This window comes from Bos taurus, chromosome 2 (genome assembly GCF_002263795.3).
Source record: "Bos taurus isolate L1 Dominette 01449 registration number 42190680 breed Hereford chromosome 2, ARS-UCD2.0, whole genome shotgun sequence".
Lineage (NCBI taxonomy): Eukaryota > Metazoa > Chordata > Mammalia > Artiodactyla > Bovidae > Bos > Bos taurus.
In genome coordinates, this window is record NC_037329.1 from 57361605 (window position 1) to 57378393 (window position 16789).

The following is a 16789-nucleotide window of genomic DNA, read 5'->3' on the forward strand; positions in this document are numbered from 1 at the left end:
GATGAGAAGAGCTGACTCATTTGAGAAGACCCTGATGTTGGGAAAGATTGAAGGCAAGGGGAGAAGGGGACAACAGAGGATGAGATGGATGGCATCACTGACTCAAAGGCCATAAGTTTGAGTAAACTCTGGGAGTTGACGATGGACAGGGAGGCCTGGCATGCTGGAGTCCTTGGGATCGCAAAGAGTCGGACAGGACTGAGCAACTGAACTGAACTGAACAGTAAGTCTTTTCCTGTAAAAGTCCATAGCTAGGTTTATATGTTGATGCAGGCAAACATTTCTGCATAAGCAGGTCAAATTATTGTTGTTAAGATTGTCTTTAAGATTCCTGTCATCTCTGGCTTGAACTGCTGACATTCTGCTGTTAAATGCGGACCAAATACTTGTTCTGCTCACTGATGCTGGGCCGCTCCAGGAGATGGCTCAGCGCTCACTTGTACTTCTTTTCATCTTGTGACTGATCTCCCTCAGTCTGCTCTTCTTACAAATGTCACTCATCTCAGGCACTTGACAAGGACTTCTAGTGGTGGACAGCCTGCGGTTATTTCATAGTGTGGGTCAGGACATGTATCACTTTATGGTCCATTTTCTTTATTAGGGGGCTATATCAGAATGCCCCCTGTGCCAAGGCTTAAATAAAACTATTTTTTTTTTAATAAGCAATCCTTTCTTGCTCACTGTCTGCATATGCTGCTGTATTGCCTGAGTCAAGGATGTAATGACACACATAATACCCTTCTCTCTAAATTCAACCTGGTTGCTGAGTCCTGATGGCTATCTTTGTCTCATTTCTAATAGTGACCATGTACCAGGGGCCTTGGAGTCCTACCTACCACTGCTTCCCCCAAGTTCACTGTACTTCCTGCTCAGTCACTCAGTCATGTCTGACTCATTACAACCCCATGGACTATAGCCTACCAGACTCCTTTGTCCATGGGATTCTCCAGGCAAGAACAGTGGAGTGTGTCATCATTTCCTCCTCCGAGGGATCTTCTTGACCCAGAGATCCAACCAGCGTTTCCTGCATTGGAGACAGATTCTCTACCACTGAGCCACCCTGCCAAACACCCAAAGCTCTCACACAATTTCTTTTCTCAGCAAACTCATAAATATCATGAAAATCAGAGAATATATATGCCGGGGTCCAGTCCTGGCTGATCCAGGGTATTCAAAGAGGGGACGGCGTCGGCGAGGGTCAGGATACAATAGCTTCAATTAGATATTAATTAAAGATATAAAGAGTAATAGAATAAGGATAGCCCAGTAGGAAAATTCAGTGGAGAAAAGAGGCTGAGTAGCTTGGTTTACGCGGGAGACCAATAAAACTTCAAGACAAGAAGTTTGCACCACTTACATAGGCCGCAGGCATCCTTCCATTCTCCCGAAGGAGAGGAGACACTGAGGCCTCCCCGGCTGGATCTTAGAAGCCCAGGCATAATTAGTAAGCATGGCGGGTTCCGTGCTCCAGATGGAGACTCAGCCCAAGTGAGAGAGAGAGAGACATGGGGAGACCAGTCTTTCGAGGAACTGATCCCAATTCTTTATTTTCCATGGTCTACTTTTATACACTGAGATGTTATGCAAAAGTCACGCAGGGTCATCAGTCCTGACTTTTATCAAAGTCAGGTGCTTCATACAAACATATACAGAGGTCTTAGGGGTGTTACATCATCTTCTGGCCAGGGGGGCCTGCTGACAATTTATGACCCTCTCCTTGTGACAGTGGTCAGTCAACCAGGACACTTATTTCTCCAGGGGTTATTATTCTTAAAACAGATGCCACCCAAATAAAGTTACATTCCTATAGGGTGAGGGTGTAGTGGGTTTTAGTTAAGGAAAGAATTTACTTAGCCTAAGGTCTAACGTGATTAATATCAAAGGTTAATACTTATTTCTTCTATATATTCATTAATGTGTGTAAGGGCAGGGGATGTGGAGTCTTAGCAACAAACATTGGCTCAACAAATGAAAAACCCTTCACCAATACAATTTCTAATCATCCCATTATACTTATACTAATAGCTTTCTAACTTTTCTAAGGAACCTGTTTTTAGAAGGTTTAAAGCATCTTGTGCCTCTCATGGTTGGGAGGCTGTGAGCAATCACATGTGGCCGGACAAGCCTGTCAGGCAGGCTAGAGAACCTTCAGAGGAGTTTGTAGGTTAAAATACTCTTGTCATGCCCAGGAGTTTTTATTAACTGGAGCTCTAAGTTAACTCCTTCTCCGAAAGAGGTGGTAGGGGACAGCCCCCCGTAAAGTCAGAGGTGTAGATGAGCACAAAGTAGTAAAGTAGGCAGGCTCTGGTTATGGGGGTAGATGCTTGAGGATTTCCAGGGGGACTCCTGAGGCTCCATCCCGCTTTTGCGTATGTCGAGCCTCCTTCCTCATGACCTTTGCCATGGGCCGAGTGCCTCACTCTGGCCCCCAACATATATATATATATATATATATATATATATATATATATATATATGTATGATGGTGATTGGAATATACATTTGATCACTTTATGATCGTTACTTCTCTCATATATTGGAAAAAATACAAATTTTCCTAGAGCTGATCAAAAGTTCCACAACATCTACAGCTTGGGTTAAGGGATTGGAATATTCTTTATGAAGAAACTTGGCAACCAAGATTCAGCAAGGATCAAAGGCACAGGTCTTCTGATCCTTAATATCATTACATGGGCTGGCATTATGCCAGGGCTCTCAAAGGACATGTAGTGTGTATCTGCCTTCCAGGAAAAGCACTTGTTCAGGACATTGCTCTCTCTCCTTATAGAGCAATTGGCAGATAATCAGACTGCTTGCTGAAGTGCCAGACAGCCGGGGTAGGATATGACGTGCCAGACAGCCATGCTTTACTGGAATTGTCTGATAAGTGTCAATATGGCTTCTTGAGATACAGAAAAGAAATCATCAGTCCTATGAGAAGTTCGATTATGATGCACTTAGTTTGGATGTAATAAGTTGTGAGTGGAAAAATAGGGGTTCCCAAATAGTTCAGTGTCCAGAAACCCAGTGTAACTCCCAGCATGATTTTCAGACAAATCTGCTTGTTGCTCCAGTATCCTTGAGTTCTGTGGTAATCCTACTATCTTCCCTGCTATAAATAGTCCAAAAGATTGAATAAAATTATGTTAGGAAAAAAAATAGATCAGAATAATTTTGTTCTGAAGTAGAAGTTCTAACTTTTTATGAATTGTGGACTGCATTAAAATTTGGATGAAAGATTTATTAATAGATATTATCCCTTAAATATGAGTTTAGGCAAATAGACCAAGTTCTCCACACTGTAGAATTTGGGGGGAACATTCACATAGTGGGCTTCCCTGGTGGCTTAGACAGTAAAGAATCTGCTTGCAATGCAGGAGACCAAGGCTTGATCCCTGGGTTGGGGAGATCCCATGGAGAAGGGAATGGCAACCCCAGTATCTTGCCTGGAGGATTCCATGAACAGAGGAGTCTGGCAGACTACAGTCCATGGTGGTGCAAAGAGTATGACAAGATGGAGCAACTAACACACACACATTATATAAACAGATAGCAAGAATTTAGATTTGATAAAACATCCTTGAAAAGCAACTCATTGTGATTGTGGTTCTTGTTTCATTAATTTTAATGCATGAGAGTGAAATACAACATAAACCTTCCCTCTCAAATTGAAGTCTCGTAGTGATATATGTCAAGAAAAACTATAAAAAACTTGAAAATGAGCAAAATTAATTACCGGTATATTGTCCAGAAATTATTTTAGCCTCTTTGTCTTTCAGCATATTTTAGAACTCTGTAACTTGTGGAAAACTGATAGTAATGCAAATAATTGTTTTTGTTAGGAATGCAAATGAACTTTGTTCAGTGGAAATGCAGTTGATCATTGCCCTGTGGACTTTGGTCAAATTTGCATCTATTTGCAAATTTACTTCAGCGTATCTTTCTACCTGTGTGTCCTTTGAATTCTCCTTTGAAATTGTTTTTTACATATTTTCTGGTTCTCTCATTAATTATGGTGCTGAATAAAATTTATGAAATGTGTTTATTTTATATTTCTGTATTATAATTTTACCTTAAAAATTCAACACATATTCTAAGTTCTCATCAGCAATAAAAATGGAAAAAATAATATTATTGCATGTACATGTGATTTTAAATATTTGTATATAAAGATCCTCCAATTTCATAGCTCCTATTTAGTGTTTTGAATTCAGACGATAAAGAAGATGGACAATTTTAGTTATTATTTTTAAAATTTAAAATGTGAAACACTCTATTCTAAAATGGTAGGATTTACCAAGACTAACATTGTGACGTTTTCTTCACATAGCCAGTTGAGATGTTCTTTGCTATTATGTGTTTTATTTATATATAGAAATTTCAGTAACACAATATACATTTTATCAAATTCAGTGATAGAAGGTTATCCTGGGCACACTTGTCTTTGAATGTTGCTGGATGTTATTATAGACAGAAAAGAGTAAAAGTAAAAATTATATTCACAAAATGTATTTTTGTTGAATGAAATATATATTTATCACAAGGTGGTGTTTGTTATACTCAGTGTTTTCATTGCCGTTACATTAGTATTTGTCAGGTAATTAGCATTCTGATCATTTGGCTGAAATTCAAATGAGTTAACAGTTCTATTGTCTGATTTCTGTGGAGTAAGTGAATCTTCAGGGAAATGGATTATGACAAAGTGCAAATTCATTTCTGTTCTTTCAAAATAACAAGCTTCAATTAAATGTTAACACCCCAGGTGTTTTACATCTCTTCAATGAAAACATTATCACTTCAGCTATTGAGATAGAGGGATGTCAAAAATCCAGATGCTTCATACATTTCCTTTGGAATTCAATGAAGAAGGTAAAGAAAACTATCTGAATGTGAATTACTTTCTACAAGGAACTGCTTTCTGACACACTGATTAATTGCCAAGCAAAACCCATATTCACTGCAATGGCAGTTATATGCAAATATCAGAGGCCAACTGAAGAAGTCCTGGAATGACATACTACTTACAAGAAATTTAATTTTCAGGAAGTAAATGCAGCATACTGAGATAGTAAGGCTTGGAGAAAAATAAACCAATATAGCTTAGAGGTATAATTTTATTTTCTTCTTTTCAAATTGTTCTCACTTCATATGTCCATGAAAGTGATTTATACTTTTTTTTCCCTCAATACAAGGCATTTTTATTGATCCGCAGAACTTTCCTGAAACAAGCTTAAGGACTAGCTGAGATCTATTATTTTATCTTGGATTATGGAGATCAAGAGTAAACAGATGTACTAAAGAGACAAATGAGAGATTATGGAATTTAAAATATGATAGGTCCCTGTAATTATCAATCCTTTTGAAGAATGTGAGGCTGACACAAGTAATCTAGTGCAAATATAACACCAGTACATGAGTTTGTTAAGGGAAACACACTGATTGAAAACTTCTACCCTGGCCAGGCACCATAGAAACCATTTGCATAAGTGGTTTTACAACAGGAGGTCATAGTAAGGAACATGGAACTAATAAGCCTCCACCAACCAGAAGAGTTCGGGAAAGGTCAAAAGGAGACACCACAGGTCTGACCACCTCCCAAAATCCTTTTCTGAAATATCCATCTTGGCTGAACAAGGAGTGCACCACCAGGAAGGACTCTGAGCCAGAATGATTGGCTAAAGACCACCCGGAAACTAATCCCATCACCATAAAACACAGACTGCAAGCCACGTGGCAGAGCAGTTCTCCTGGGTTCCCTTACCCTACTGCTCTCCACCCAGGTGCCCTTTCCCAGTAAAACCTCTTGCTTTGTCAGCATATATGTCTCTTCAGAAAATTCATTTCCGAGTGTTAGACAAGAGCCCAGTTTCGGGCCCTGGAAGAGGTCCCCCTTCCTGCAATAAGTTCATGCTAAAATGTTCAAAAATAAATTTCTGAGGGGATCCAAATAAACTACTCCAAAATATGCTAGTTTGGCGTAAAGAGTATTCTGAGCTGAAGGCAACTGAGAAATAGCAGACACAGAAAGAACCTTCTTTCCTTCCCCTTCCTGCTTAAGAATAGGGGAAACATTTCTCTTTGTGAATGTAACATAAATTTCCATTTGTAAAGATTTTGCCCTACCCATATGGGATAAACACTGAGATAAACCTAATTAACAAATCTTACTAAAAAGAAAATCTTATTCAACATATATTTAGTCACCTTATCATAATTTATATCCCTTTGTTAAAATGGTATATACATCTCTTTCTATAATGACTATATTGGGTTTTTCTTCTCTGTGAATCCCCTGTACACATAAAAAATATAAACATATACACAATTTATATATATATGTGTGTGTGTATATATATATATATATATATATTCATCTTGCCAATATGTTTTTGTCAATATAATTCACTTACCCCTTCAAAAAATCTAATAGGTTAGAGGAAATTTTTTTCTTTATTATGATCCATGTAACTCAGTGTGTATTAAATGATTATTTCCTATTAAAATTGTTTTTAAGCTCTAGGAATAGAAAAAGGGAAAGTCTGAAAGTAAAGTGAAGTTCATTTGGAGAATGATGTAACCACCAAGGGTAGTTTGGCCTGACTGAAACAGAGTATGCACAAAATCAGGCCTAATTATAGCAAAATCATGAGTTGGATGTGGAAAATCTTAGGCTATAGAGTTTTGTCTTGAGCAGATTTCCAGCCTGGTTCTTAACCACTCATTTGCTTACCATGCATTTGCTTATTTATTTGTTTATTTCATCTGTAGTTAATGAGCATATGGAATGTGTCTCACTCTCTTTTAGGTGCTAATAAGAAAATAAACCATCACAGACAAATTATCTGCCCTTAAGGAGCTCACAATAGATGACGAGAACTAATAAACATTTATAGAAAGTTGAAAGTATTGTTTATAACAGGGAATATTTAAGGAATATACAGAAGCTTGCCATTTTTGTTGCTATCCTGTATATAAAGATACCCAGGATATACCTGCAGGCTTCCCTGCTGGCTCAGATGGTAAAAAATCTGCTCTGCCTGCCAATGCAGAAAACCCGGGTTTTGATACCTGTGTCAAAAAGTCCCCTGACAAATGACCATCCACTCAAGTATTCTTGCCTGGAGAATTCTATGGCCAGAGGAGCCTGTTGGTCTACAGTCCATGGGGTCACAAAAAGTTGGACATGAGTGACTGACACTTTTTATTTGAAGGATATATCTGAAACTAACACAAGATTGTAAATCAACTATACTTCAATATATATTTTTAACATATCAAGAGAAACTTTCAGTAATTTATAATATATTTATTACTCGTCTTCATATCCATAGCCAAGATTTATTAGAGCATGTTATTAATGTCAAGAGGTATGAAGTTAATTTACCAGACCCTGGAGAAAAATGTGCATTAATCCTAGAACAATAGATTGAATCATAGGAATGTCAACCTTGTTGCAAACTTAATCTGCAACTCTGCTCAAGTGGTGAAGAAGGAAAGTTGTAAAACATAGCATCTATAGTCTGCAGAAATGTTTTCTTCTTCATCATCATAAGTCTCCTAACCCAAACTCTTCCTTTGAGATATTCTCTCTCTAGGTTACTGAACCAAACTTGGGTCCCTTCGGCCACAGGCACTAAAGCCAATCTACTTACACCTAGTTATACTGAAGTAAAGTGCAGGGTTTAGTGTAAGGCACCATAGAAGGAGTTAGGACAGCTAGGGCTCAAAAAGCCTGAATTCCCTGATAGGTTTCAGCAAATCATTTTTAAAGACGAGGTGAGGGAGGGGAATCCCAGGGCATGTGATCTGCTCATATACAGTTGTCTGATTGGTTGATGGTGACAAGGCAGTGTCACAGGGTTAACATTATCAGTCCTTAACAGCAGTAAGTCTGTTGACTGCATGCTCATGGACGTCAAGTAGTTAATGTCTTCTAGAGTTTTTAGCATATGTAAAACTACTCAAGAAATGTGGATCAGATACCATTATCTAGGTACTACAGAGAGGAGTGCCAGAGAAGGCAATGGCACCCCACTCCAGTACTCTTGCCTGGAAAATCCCATGGATGGAGGAGCCTGGTGGGCTGCAGTCCATGGGATCGCTAGGAGTCAGACATGACTGAGCAGCTTCACTTTCACTTTTCACTTTCATGCATTGGAGAAGGAAATGGCAACCCACTCCAGTGTTCTTGCCTGGAGAATCCCAGGGAGGGGGAGCCTGGTGGGCTGCCATCTCTGGGGTCGCACAGAGTTGGACATGACTGAAGCAACTTAGCAGCACAGAGAGGAGTGAAAGCAGAGGATATGGGGAAAGGGTCTATCCCAGGAAGGCCCAATAGCATCCTGCTCTGTTACACCTATGCCCAGAGGAAAGGCACATCCTTATTCTGAAGACAGAGACACCAAGAAGGATTCCAGGAAACAGGCCTTGCTAAGTTTCACTCAGTTTACTACACTTACCTCATGCTCTTTGATCTATCATATTTCTGCAGGGCTATCTACTCTTTATCAGATCTAACATAAAAATACTCAGGTCTAACTGTTCAAGTGTTTGTTTCCTTATGAAGGCTCAAGAGTCACATAAAACTTGTACTAAATAAATCTGTGTGCCTCTCATAATCTGCCTTTGTCTGTTTAATTTTCAGACCCTGTCAAGAATCCTAAGAGGATCTAAGAGAACTTTTCCCTTTCCTGCATTTCAACTATTCTTAGAATAGCAAAGATTGTGTATGCTTTCCAGAAAACTCATGAACCAATATTTTGTCTAGCTAGAGTAGCTCTTCCACTAAAAAAAAAAACAAAAAACAAAAAAACTATTTTCCATAAAGTATTTATAGTTCTCTTATTTCAAAATTTATGTTGAGTACTTTGGGGTACTTTTACTTTTTAACCACCAGTGGTCCTTGACAAATGTATTTTATTTTTAAAAATTCAGACTCTTGGATGTGCATTCTCCCTAGATCATCCTTAACATACTGAATTGCATCTTTTAGTAAAGAAAGGACAGAAAATGCTGATTATGATGATGTGTCTGACATAAATATTTTACACAACATATTTTACATCTTATAAGTGGTAGGTGGGAGAATCAGAAAATTAAAATCCTATCAAGAACTTCAGGATGTGTCTATCTCTTGAATAATATAGTATTTGCAACTCCCATGGTTGAAAAGCAGCTTTTCTTTGCTACTAGCATCAACCATCAGCTCCCCAACCAAAACAACAAAGTGAGCTATTGACTGAGGAAAGGTCAGTTTATCAACTTATTCTTGTAATGGACAACATCACCCTAAGAGAGACTTAATTTACTAAAGAGGGAGAGAGAAGAATATTTCTAGGGCTTAAGGCTTCAGTTCCTGAAATCAAGTATTTAAAGCCTGAATCTGATTGGGTTTGGGCACAGTTTTTGATAGAATGGTTTGAGATCTGTGGACGAAGACAAGTGACAATCTTAGAAAAGTGTTCCTCCATTTCCAATTTTCAGCTGAATGATCTTCTTGCCCTTTTGAGCTGACCTCTCCTTCTGAGTGGAGAAGGCAATGGCACCCCACTCCAGTACTCTTGCCTGGCAAATCCCATGGACGGAGGAGCCTGATAGGCTGTAGTCCATGGTGTTACTAAGAGTCGGACACGACTGAGCGACTTTACTTTGACTTTTCACTTTCATGCATTGGAGAAGGAAATGGGAACCCACTCCAGTATTCTTGCCTAATGAATCCCAGGAATGGGGGAGCCTGGTGGGCTGCCGTCTGTGGGGTCGCACAGAGTCGGACACGACTGAAGCAACTTAGCAGCAGTAGCAGCAGCTCCTTCTGAGAAAAGGGTTGTCTACTTGTGTAAACAAACTGTTGTCTTAGAGACTGGTTGAGCTTGTGCTTTTCAGATAATTAGATTTGAGGGAAGAACCTGAAACAAATCATGAAGTGATTTACTGATTTACCCCTTGACCTTCCCCAGAAAATTTTTTTTGGAATAAAAGAGTAATGTAGATGGACTCAGCCTTCCATTTTTAGTCCCGTATGCTTTGGGGCTGCAGGTCTTCTTTGTCCTCTCTGCTGCTGCTGCTAAGTTGCTTCAGTCATATCGGACTCTGTGCGACCCCATAGACAGCAGCCCACGAGGCTTCCCCGTCCCTGGGATTCTCCAGGCAAGAACACTGGAGTGGGTTGCCATTGCCTTCTCCAATGCAGGAAAGTGAAAAGTGAAAGTGAAGTCGCTGAGTCTTGTCCAACTCTTAGCGACCCCGTGGACTGTGGCCCACCAGGCTTCTCCATCCATGGGATTTTCCAGCAAGAGTACTGGAGAGAGGTGCCATTGCCTTCTCCGTTGTCCTCACTAGATTCACAAAAATAACATAAAACGGAGCTCCTAAAGAGAGTAAGATTTGCCTCCCCTGATCCAGTAAGAGCAATAGGCATTCCTAAAGTAATTGCCAGCTGTGATCAACATGACCAGCCCTATGCAGAAATTTAAAGAATGTAAAATTCTATCACTTCTTTCAGTAACTTTGTAATTTTATTTCTCCTCACCCTCTTGAATTCCCACCTTTGTTTCAGTTATTCCATTTTCTTCATCCACCAAATTCTTCCATAACTCTTCCCCCAAATTTTCACATAAGAACTCTAAGAGAAGCCAATAAGTTGCTTTTTTAACTAGGACTCCTTTCTATCAGTATATTTACCTGGTAGTTGCTGTACCACTCTAATAAACACTTCAGAAAAATATGCTTATATCTACTTGCTACAATTTTTTCTATCAAACAAAAAGTATAACATGCAGAATTCATGTCTCTAAGGAGGATGAATTACTTAGTAATGCACAGTGTACTTTCTAGAAATAGTTATTAGCTGCATAGTACATCAAATGCTATGTCTCTCCAATATTTTAAAATTTTGGTTTGATTTCTTCAGTTTTAGTTGGCTTCAAAAATTTTTTGAATTTTCAGACCAACATAGATTGGATTATATGATCATAGCTCATCAATCACCTTTTGATTGTTCTATAGTGTAATGTAATGAGAAAGCCCTGGATTGAGTGTGAGGAAATCTTGGTTTCTGCCACTAAGTGACTGTGGAACTCCATATATCATTTAATTACCCTAAATTGCAGTTTATTTATTCATTAGTTGAAGAAATGTCTTTGATGATCTTTAAAACTAATGCTGGCACCATCTTCTCTGATGGATGATTCTCGGTTGTACAGCATCTCCTGAGCAAGCTGCTTAGATAGGAACAGTCTTTGTTTAGTTACATGCATTTGTCAGTGATTTGTGCCAAATCTGAAAGGTCATTTACCATACGTTTCTGGATCCTCCTAGTTACTTCTGTACATCTGTTTAAAGTGTCTACAATGAACATTTCATAGCAGTTCAAAGGGGTTTTAGAACACTCTGGAATAAAAACAAAGAAGCATCATTTGCTGAAAGCACATTGATGAACTTATTGAAATAATGAAGATTATTTGGGAGCAAGGAAGGAACTGTTGATGAACTGTTAAGATTAGTTACTCTGGCTTTTAGCACTATCTCATTGCAGATGGTGACTGCAGCCATCAAATTAAAAGATGCTTGCTTCTTGGAAGAAAAGCTATGACCATCCTAGGCAGCATATTAAAAAGTAGAGACATTACTTTGCTGACAAAGGTCCATCTAGTCAAAGCTATGGCTTTTCCAGTGGTCATGTATGGATGTGAGAGTTAGACTATAAAAAAGCTGAGCACCAAAGAATTGATGCTTAACTGTGGTGTTGGGGAAAACTCTTGAGAGTCCCTTGTACTGCAAGGAGATCCAACCAGTCCATCCTAAAGGAAATCAGTCCTGAATATTCATTGGAAGGACTGATGCTGAAGCTAAAACTCCAATACTTTGGCAATCTGACACGAAGAACTGACTCATTGGAAAAGACCCTGATGCTGGGAAAGATTGAAGGTGGGAGGAGAAGGGCATGACAGAGGATGAGATGGTTGGATGGCATCACCCACTCAATGGGCATGAGTTTGAGTACACTCTGGGAGTTTGTGATGGACAGGGAGGCCTGGTGTTCTGCAGTCTATGGGGTTGCAAAGAGTTGGACATGGCTGAGTGACTGAACTGAACAGTGAAAATTAACTTCTATGGAAAGATGCCTGTCTTTCAAAGTGGAGCTAGCTAAGGAGCTCAAGGGGAGAGTTGATTAACTCCAAATATTACTGACTCGCAGGTCCAGCTCAGTAGAATGATGTGACATTGACTTCAAATGCTTTTGTACAATTTTAAGGCAACCAGTAGTTAAATGTAAAGAGATGCCTGCCTTGAATGGTAAAGTAAATATAATAAACATTTCAAAACAGAAGCAAAATTAAGATTTGGATCTTTATTCTACCACAGCCAGATTTCAGACCAGGAAGAGGAAAAAGGAAGAACTTCATCAGTAACCACTGTTTTGCACTTCCAGGGTAGAATTTTTTAATGTGTATTTTGCCTGTCTTTGCTCTATGTTTAGAGCCCTAAGGGTGTTTTTCTGTTCTACGACTTATTTCTAAGTGCAATTTGAGTGAAAGATAAACAACCACATGCCCCCCAAAATGCAACGATATATCTTCAAAAGAATGATTCTCCTTTGGCACTTCTTTATCAATCTTCAGCAATAACCCCAAATCTTCTTTTCTTCCTGATAAGCATAGTAAATCTTCATTAAGTGTAATTTATTTATAAGCTATATTTATTTATTTTATTACTTACACAATTTTTATAATATTCAACTTAACATAATTTTCTGTATGCAAATATGATGTATCTTGGATTAGTAAGGAATGTACAGTAATTTCCTCATTAAAAATATATACAGGGACTTCCCTGGCAATCCAGTTATTAAAACTTCACCTTCCAATGCAAGGGGTACAGGTTCAATCCCTGGTTAGGTAACTAAGATCCCACATGCCTTGCAGCCAAAAAAACAAAACATGAAACAGAAGCAATATTGTAACAAATTCAATAAATTACACACACACACACACACACACACATACACACACATACACTCTGAGATACTTTGTTGTTTTTTAACTTAATGATTTTATTCACTATGCACAACATATTCAGAAACTAAGTTCCTTAAGTAAGGGATAAGTGTCTATAATTTATTTCCCTTGTCACTCAATAGTGTGTATGCTGTTAAAGTATAATTTTCAGGAAGTTGTAAACAAACAAATCAAAGATTTTATTTGGCTCCATAACAATAAAGGAACCAGTAAAATGTATCTACCTAAAGAAACTAAAGAACTATATATAGAAAACTATAAAACACTGGTGAAAGAAATCAAAGAGGACACTAACAGATGGAGAAATATACCATGTTCATGGATTGGAAGAATCAATGTAGTGAAAATGAATATACTATCCAAAGCAATCTATAGATTCAATGCAATCCCTATCAAGCTACCAATGGTATTTTTCACAGAGCTAGAACAAATAATTTCACAATTTGTATGGAAATACAAAAAACCTCGAATAGCCAAAGCAATCTTGAGAAAGAAGAATGGGACTGGAGGAATCAACCTGCCTGACTTCAGGCTCTACTACAAAGCCACAGTCATCAAGACAGTATGGTACTGGCACAAAGACAGAAATATAGATCAATGGAACAAAATAGAAAGCCCAGAGATAAATCCACACACATATGGACACCTTATCTTTGACAAAGGAGGCAAGAATATACAATGGAGAAAAGACAATCTCTTTAACAAGTGGTGCTAGGAAAACTGGTCAACCACTTGTAAAAGAATGAAACTAGAACACTTTCTAATACCATACACAAAAATAAACTCAAAATGGATTAAAGATCTAAACATAAGACCAGAAACTATAAAACTCCTAGAGGAGAACATAGGCAAAACACTCTCTGACATATATCACAGCAGGATCCTCTATGACCCACCTCCCAGAATATTGGAAATAAAAGCAAAAATAAACAAATGGGACCTAATTAAACTTAAAAGCTTCTGCACAACAAAGGAAACTATAAGCAAGGTGAAAAGATAGCCTTCAGAATGGGAGAAAATAATAACAAATGAAGCAACTGACAAACAACTAATCTCAAAAATATATAAGCAACTTCTGCAGCTCAATTCCAGAAAAATAAACGACCCAATCAAAAAAATTGGCCAAAGAACTAAATAGACATTTCTCCAAAGAGGACATACAGATGGCTAACAAACACATGAAAAGATGTTCAACATCACTCATCATCAGAGAAATGCAAATCAAAACCACAATGAGGTACCATTTCATGCCAGTCAGAATGGCTGCAATCCAAAAGTCTACAAGCAATAAATGCTGGAGAGGATGTGGAGAAAAGGGAATCCTCTTACACTGTTGGTGGGAATGCAAACTAGTACAGCCACTATGGAGAACAGTGTGGAGATTCCTCAAAAAACTGGAAATAGAACTGCCTTATGATCCAGCAATCCCAATACTGGGCATACACACCTAGGAAACCAGAATTGAAAGAGACATGTGTACCCCAATGTTCATCGCAGCACTGTTTATAATAGCCAGGACATGGAAGCAACCTAGATGTCCATCAGCAGATGAATGGATAAGAAAGCTGTGGTAAATATACACAATGGAGTATTATTCAGCCATTAAAAAGAATACCTTTGAATCAGTTCTAATGAGGTGGATGAAACTGGAGCCTATTATACAGAGTGAAGTAAGCCAGAAAGAAAAACACCAATACAGTATACTAATGCATATATATGGAATTTAGAATGATGGTAATGATAACCCTGTATGCGAGACAGCAAAAGAGACACAGATGTATAGAACAGTCTTTTGGACTATGTGGGAGAAGGAGAGAGTGGGATGATTTGGGGGAATGGCACTGAAACACGTATAATATCATATAAGAAATGAATTGCCAGTCCAGGTTTGATGCAGGATGCTTGGGGCTGGTGCACTGGGAATACCCAGAGGGATGGTATGGGAGGAAGGTGGGAGGGGGGTTCAGGATGGGGAACATGTGTACGCCCATGGCAGATTCATGTTGATGTGTGGCAAAACCAATACATATTGTAAAGTAATTAGCCTCCAATTAAAATAAATAAATTTAAATTAAAAAAAAAACTAGTTCAAAACATATTTTAAGAAATGGAGACTTACGTCGTCTATCTGTCACAGTAATGCTGAAAATATTTTGCAACTAGATATGAAACTGATTAATGTCATACAAGTAAACTGCAGATGGTGATTGCAGCCATGAAATTAAAATACGCTTACTCCTTGGAAGAAAAGCTATGACCAACCTAGACAGCATATTGAAAAGCAGAGACATTACTTTGCCAACAAAGGTCTGTCTAGTCAAGGCTATGGTTTTTCCAGTGGTCATGTATGGACTGTGAAGAAAGCTGAGCACCTAAGAATTGATGATTTTGAACTGTGGTGTTGGAGAAGACTCTCGAGAGTCCCTTGGACTGCAAGGAGATCCAACCAGTCCATTCTGAAGGCGATCAACCTTGGGATTTCTTTGGAAGGAATGATGCTAAAGCTGAAACTCCAGTACTTTGGCCACCTCATGCGAAGAGTTGACTCATTGGAAAGACTCTGATGCTGGGAGGGATTGGGGGCAGGAGGCGAAGGGGACGACAGAGGATGAGATGGCTGGATGGCATCACTGACTTGATGGACGTGAGTCTGGGTGAACTCTGGGAGTTGGTGATGGACAGGGAGGCCTGGCGTGCTGTGATTCATGGGGTCTCAAAGAGTCAGACACGACTGAGCGACTGAACTGAACTGAAGCAATCAACTCTAACATTTGCAGTTACTTTGTCTTCTAGGGAGAAATAATTTTACATTTCTATTGAACAGCTGTCAGTTTTCTGACTCTCAGTCAAGAAACAATTGCATTAATACAAGTTTTCTGTAAGTTAACAACTATTCTTACAGATTTGAATAGTATATTAATAAATAATTAAAAGACAGTTTAATGAAGATAACCACCCTTAGACAATTAGATAATCCTCATTCAGGTTAGGTGCCCTAATCAGTGCTCAATGTGGCATTGAAAGGAATTTACCCACCCCCAAAGTGAGGAATAAAAGTCTATGTTTTGAGAGTGTTTATGCTTATATGATTATAGAGTTTGGGATGCCAGATGAAGGCAAGGCAGTTATTGCCTTCAATAAAATGCCCTGATGTTGGGAAAAATCGAAGGCACGAGGAAAAGGGGATGACAGAGGTTGAGATAGTTGGATGGCATCACCAACTCAGTGGACATGAGTTTGAATAAACTTTGGGAGTTGGTGATGGACAGGGAGGCCTGGCCTGCGGCAGTCCATGAGATCGCAAAGAGTCAGAAACGACACAGCAACTGAACTGAACTGAAGGATTATTACACCTCAGAGTCAAAATTACAGCTTTGACATGCAAAAAAGTATATTCAAGAATGTAACAAGACTAAAAACATTTGGAAACAAGAAAGGTGTTCTTATATCTATTCATTTAACATATTGAAGAGAAGTCTAGAGAACACGGTTGTTGCATTTAATCTAAGGAACACCCCAAAGAAGAGAAATGGAGTAATACCAATGCCACCTAGAGCCCTGGTGGATTAAGGAAATGATGGGGGACAGCATGGAGGAGGCAGGCAGTCAGGTGTATGTAGTAGTGGATGGATTCTTTTCATTTAGAGGAAAGCCAAGACCTCAGGATCTTCTGCCCAATTTTTCTTCTGGTGTCCTGGTAGAGTCAGCATCGTAGAATACCCCCATGCATCCCTAAAGACAGCCAGCCATATAGGAAAATCTGGGTTATATAA